Source organism: Accipiter gentilis, chromosome Z (assembly GCF_929443795.1).
Source record: "Accipiter gentilis chromosome Z, bAccGen1.1, whole genome shotgun sequence".
Lineage (NCBI taxonomy): Eukaryota > Metazoa > Chordata > Aves > Accipitriformes > Accipitridae > Astur > Astur gentilis.
Window position 1 is genome coordinate 60,747,476 of NC_064919.1, and position 6,000 is coordinate 60,753,475.

The window sequence follows — 6,000 nt, forward strand, 5'->3', positions numbered from 1 at the left end:
GCACACAGAAATGGATTTTGTAGTTCAAAAGTAATAGTTCACCAAAATATCTAAGCAGATATCTTTAAGTGCTCAGTAGCTTGTGTGAAATGCAAGTACACATGGCACGCACACACATACACAAGCCCAGACTATGGTATGCATAAGCCCCGCCAGAACTTGTGTTTGTACATGTGTAGTCTCATTTTCTCAGCTAGAAACATAAAAATGAAATTTATGGATGACCAATTATATGAAAATTCATCAGATTTGGAAATCTGGCTTCAAAAATTTCTCAAGCAAATTTCACATGCTCATTGTTCATACGAAGACTGCAAATACATAAAAACCTCAATAAGTGTTAATACAATGGCCAGATTTTCATGAAAATGAAAGCTGTGTGCACACGCAAACAGAATCCTAAGATTTGCCTAGAGGATTGCCTGAGCTCCTAGGACTAAGGTACTTTGGAAGGACTTCAGTTTCTTTTCTGCTCAAGTACATTTCAAGAAGCTTTCCTTCTGCTGGGGTCATTGAAATTCCAGTATATTAAATGGGGAGAAATCTTTGAGGTACAAAATGTCTGACGTACAAAAATCCTAAGTGGTTTCATAAAATACCATTGATTTTCCCAGATCACAGTCAGATCAAAAGAAAAAAGAAGGATTTAAAAAAGACAAAAAACATCATAGGATTCTCCTTTATGATTGACTCAGCAGATTCCACACAGTTTTTATAAAATCAATAAAGAAAATTATTTTATGTTGCTTCTGTGAGCAGGTCTAGTGAAGATGTGTTTCTGCAAGAGAGCTGTGTTGTCTGAAAGCAAATCAGTTTTAAATTTTCTAGAGTTCCTACTTCTTATTTCCTACCAAATAACATTAACGTGAACTTCTAAAACATGCATTAAATAATGCAATATGGTTTAGCTTTTTCATGCTAATGCATCTCAATAAACAGACTATAGAAATGAAAATACATTTATAACACAGGGCTGCCAGCCCATCCACATATAAAGCATAAAATTTTGTCCGTGATCTTCAGAGTAAATTTAAACAAGGACTAGTCTTTAGACCCCTTAACTTCTCAAATTCTTCCTTTTAGTATATCCTAAATGTTCTATATATTTCAGCATAATACCCTGATATACTCCTGTATGAGAAATAAGCTCAAAAAAATCCAATCCGTCGTCTTAAGGGACCAAAAGAAAAAGATATGTTAATAATTTATTACTACAACAAGGTCTGTGAGAAGAGGAAATATCTTCAAACCTTTATTCTTCTTCTAGTGTTATAGTTACAGCACCACAACTACTACCGTGGAATTACCATCACATTTAACAGTTTGCTTGCTAGTTACAATGCTTTAGACACCTCTCGTTAAACCATGACAGTCGTCAAGTCTGGGCTGAGTTCTGCAGCCACATCTCCCCGCTCTCACTTGCAGGGAGGTGGCAGATGCCTGCCCCAAGTCGGCACCTCTGCAGGCAGGGCGAGACACGAACACCCTCCCTGTCTGACTGGTACACAAGCACATGGCACCAAGCAGAGCAAGAAACTGCCCAAAGCTGTTAAACTCACTGTTAGGCAATCCCTTATCATGAACAAACATCGGACATGGGAAAAGGGATCGGGTGAATCTTGACTTTGTTGAAGACAGTAGACAGAAGATCGGAGACGTGGTTTTGTCTCACTAATTATTACAGAGCTAAGCAATTACGTTTAGTGAAACAGACATGCATTTATATTACCTAGGCTCACAAATGTAAACCTGACTCCACCCTTTCCTCTTTAAATACATCCCTCCTCCCTCTTTTATTACTACTTATGGTACAATTACTTATTCTTTATAGATAAACACATCCCATGACAATGGGATTTTTTCCTTTCTTGTTTTCTGCATATATTTGTTTCTCTTTGCACATTCCTGTCTATCTTGGCATAGTGCATTCAGGCTGTGTCCTAACTGTTAACAACATGCCTTTCTCTTAGCTGCCCTCCTAGCTTAGCAGTATTTGTCCATAAAGGTAAAAGGAGCTGCAAAGAGGGGAGCCTGCCAATTGCACAGCCAAAATATACTCAGTCACACCCTGGTAATGGACTGATTTTGGAAGAATTGCACAGATTCCACACCGATAGGTTTTGGTACCACACCCCCTATCTGATCCACTTATTTTAGTAAATCCCACAACCATGAAAAGATAGATCTGACCTGGTAATGCCTGCAGGCATAGTTGTCCACTCTACCCTGATCTGAACCAACAGACTAACTCAAAGTTTCTGAAGCACATTTTCTCAACATTATTCATTTAAGACTAAAACCCAGCTCCTGTGAAGTCAATGGGAGTTTTGCCAGTGAACGTCAATGCCTCTGCTATTTTATTCCTTCGCTCCCTAAGCAGGAACTGCAAATCACGCTGTATTACACAGTAATTTTATTAGGCATTCAATTGTGCTTTCAGTGAAGTAGAAACAAGTTACCCTTTACCTTTGCCATCAACAGAATCAGGCACCTTCAGCAAACCACCAAATTCGCTACATGTTTCTTCTGTTGGAAGACACTACTCTAAATGATTTCAAACCATTCTGTCTTCTGAACTGAAAAACTAAAACATTTGTGTGATAAAACAATCACACATGTAGTATCAGACTCTTGTCTGAAAGCCTATTTTCTGACTTTTTCCCCCTCTTTCAGGACCTAGATATTTTCCCATGTCCTTATGAATAGCAAAGCCTGTAAATTAGACATTGGTAGATTCTATGTTATATCTTTCTGCATAACTAATATGAAGTGTCAAGAAAACATAAGATAATAAAAAAAAATCCAAATGTTATTTTTCATCAGAAAATCAACCTGAGCTTTATAAAAATGTGCACTTATTACTTCAGACTCTTTGCCTAGAGGTATGTATTTTTGACTGACATGTCTTTTTGTCTGATTATTTTTTAAAAAATAGTAAATCTACATATGACAAAACATATGGCTAATGATATTAGGTAATCCTCTTAAAATATTGGCACCTTGGCACAGTAGCTCTTGGCAGAACTGAAAGCAGTAGACAGATACGGCTTTAAACTGTCTTCCTCTCTTTGTTTCCCTTTCTCCAGTTCCAGCTACAGCCAAGGCAAAAAGCCACCTCCAGGCTTCTTTTCACAGTGTTTACATTCAATAGCCCTCAGGGAGGGAAAGCAGAAAAATGGCAGTACGCGTGTGCTACTTCAGGAACTCGAAATGTGAGTAGCACAAGTCTCCTCCATCCAGCGGTTTGCTTTAAAGCCATTTTGCATGATCAGCATCAGTAGAGGCAGTTCTAAGCATGGAGTGCCATTTGATTGCACATTCCCCCTATCCGCACAATTGACTTGAATGAAGCTGGCTTTCTAAGCACTCTTCAGCTGACCAAACATAGTGTTGAAAATTATAGTAATAAAAGCCATTATGGATTAGTATTGTCTGTTTCTAATACCATTTATTCATAGCAGGACTATGAAGAACATTTACCCAAAGCATCCCAAGTAATGTGAGTAACTAATGACCACAAGAAGCAGGAGTTAAATAACACGATCTGACCATTTCTTCTGACAACTTAAACTGCAAATACCATACACAAGCCTTAGAGCTCACTGAACAAAAGAGATTACTTACAGACTGCCAAAAAGGAAAGCAACATCTGTTACTGGGGTCTATACAAAGAAAATATTACTGTTTAACTGCAATCAAAACCATTCTGCAGCTCTTAAAATCCACAGTTCACTTTAAATGTATTGGGGGTTTTTTTTGAAACTTGATATTTTGTAAGGTTTTCTTTATCACTTAAAAAAACCCTTTTCTCCAAAATATTTCACAGTAAATCTTGGAATTCTTTTCAACAGGCCTTACTCAGTATAATGAGCAATACAGGTTACAAATGCCTTTTAGTTATATTGTGGTAGCTCTTTGGATCGTGAATCAGTGTTTAGTCACATCTTTCTTTGAGACTGTCCATAGTCATAGCTTTCAGGTCACAAATCTCAGGCTCCACACTGTACTTCTAAATGAAATTATCACAATAAATTAAATATTCACACTAAAGATTAGGGGCTTGTGGAGGTGTGTGTATCAGTAACTACACTGATATGTATTAATGGATCAATCATTCATTCATTTAATGAATACACAGGAAGTTAAAAATATTTCAAATCTAAAGTCTTTCTTATATACACAGCACTTTTAAATATAAACTCCATACATTCCATATAATTTACGCTGCACTTCCCCATTAAGTGATTAAATTAATTTTGAAAGCTGAGATTTCTCAACTGACTGAAGTGTATCGGATTATCTTCTTTATTGTGTCAAAATCATAGAATATTGGCTGGAAACGGTCTTTGGAGGTCTCTAGTTCAACCTCTTGCTTAAAGGAGGGTTACTTTTGCAGTTAAATCAGGTTACTTGTGGCCCTTTTGAAAATCTTCAGGCAAATTTTGAAAAATCTCCAAGAATGGAGGATATTAACTTTCCTCAACCCACTGATCATGATCTTGCTTAGACTGCCCAGGATGCTGTTTGCCTTCACTGCTGCAAGGTCACACTGCTGACTAAGGTTCAACCTGCTGTCTACTGAGGGGCCTAGTCCTTTTCTGCAAAGCTGGTCTCTCACCAGTTAGTGCCCAGCTTGTACCAATGCATGGGGTTTTTTTTTTCTGCCTCAAGTGCAGGACTTCACACTTGGTTTTGTTGTTGAACAGGTTCCTGCTTGTTCCATGGTTGCAAGGTTCCGTGGGTTTGTATATGTCCAGCTTATTTAAGTGTTTCCTAATTTGATACTTCTCTACTGTAGGTAGTATCTCTCTCCTCTAAACTTTGGTAGTAGTCAGAGAAAGCTTATGAGAATAGAATAGAACAGAACAGAATAGTTCACTTCGAAGGGACCTACAATGATCATCTGTTCCAACTGCCTGACCACTTCAGGGCTGACCAGAAGTTAAAGTGTGTTATTAAGGGCATTGCCCAAACGCCTCTTAAACACTGACAGGCCTGGGGCATTGACCACCTCTCTAGGAAGCCTGTTCCTGTGTTTGACCACCCTCTCGGTAAAGAAATGCTTCCCAACATCCAGTCTGAACCTCCCCTGGTGTGGTTTTGAACCGTTCCCGCACGTCCTATCAGGGGATCTCAGGGAGAAGAGATCAGCACCTCCCTCTCCACATCCTCTTCTCAGGAAGCCGTAGGGAGCAATGAGATCGCCCCTCAGCCTCCTTTTCTCCAAACTAGACAAACCCAGAGTCCTCAGCCGTTCCTCACAGGACATGCCTTCCAGCCCTTTCACCAGCTTTGTTGCCCTCCCCCGGACACATTCAAGGACCCTCACATCCTTCTTAAGTTGTGTGACCCAGAACTGCACACAGTACTCAAGGTGAGGCCACACCAACACCGAATACAGCGGGGCAATCACCTCTTTTGAGCAGCTGGTTGTGCTGTGTTTGATGCACCCCAGGATGTGGTTTGCCATTTTGGCTGCCAGGGCACACTGATGACTCCTGTTGTTCCTGCTCTGAACCAGCACCCCCGGATCCCTTTCTGCAGGGCTGCTCTCCAGCAACTCTGCTCCCAGTCTGTAATTGTGTCCAGCATTACCCTGTCCCAGGTGCAGAATCTGGCATTTATTCTTGTTAAATTTCATCCCATTGATGATTGCCCAATGCTCCGATCTATCTAGATCCCTCTGCAAGGCCTCTTGTCCCTCAAGAGAGAGTCAACAGCACCTCCCAGTTTAGTATCATCAGCAAACTACCAATGGTGCATTCAACTCCTCCATCCAGATCACTGACAAAAAGATAGAATGAACTGGCAGAACCTGGAAGGCTTAGCAGGAGATTCGGCTAGTAAAGACTGAAATAAATAAAGCATTGGGTATCTCAGCCTCTTCCATGCCCTTCATTAGCAGATCAACTGCCTAATTCAGCAGCAGGTCCATATTTTCCTTGGGTCTTCCTTTTGCTGCCAACATAGCTGCAGAAGCCCTTCTTGTTGCACTTCACA